Below are 248 nucleotides of genomic sequence, written 5' to 3'. Positions count from 1 at the left end.
CAGCACTCCACCACCTTGGCCAAGGCGCGTGCGCACGAGGCCCCACCGTATGGGGATATTCCCCCTTATCGCTAAACTCTAGCGTTGGGGCGCGCGCTGAGGGTGTGGGGTGGGCTCCGCCTACGCGAGAGGCGCGATTCCGGCCTTTTCGCTACGGAAACCCCAAGCACGCGGCCCAGTCGCAGCGCTCAGCCCTGACTGCGGGGTCACCGCCGTGTTTCCCTCCTTGAATTCCCATTCTTGGGGCT

This window comes from Bison bison, unplaced genomic scaffold (assembly GCF_000754665.1).
Source record: "Bison bison bison isolate TAMUID 2011002044 unplaced genomic scaffold, Bison_UMD1.0 scf7180017864267, whole genome shotgun sequence".
In the NCBI taxonomy this organism is placed as follows: domain Eukaryota; kingdom Metazoa; phylum Chordata; class Mammalia; order Artiodactyla; family Bovidae; genus Bison; species Bison bison.
The sequence above is the reverse complement of the archived record's forward strand: the minus strand, read 5'-3'. Positions refer to the sequence as shown.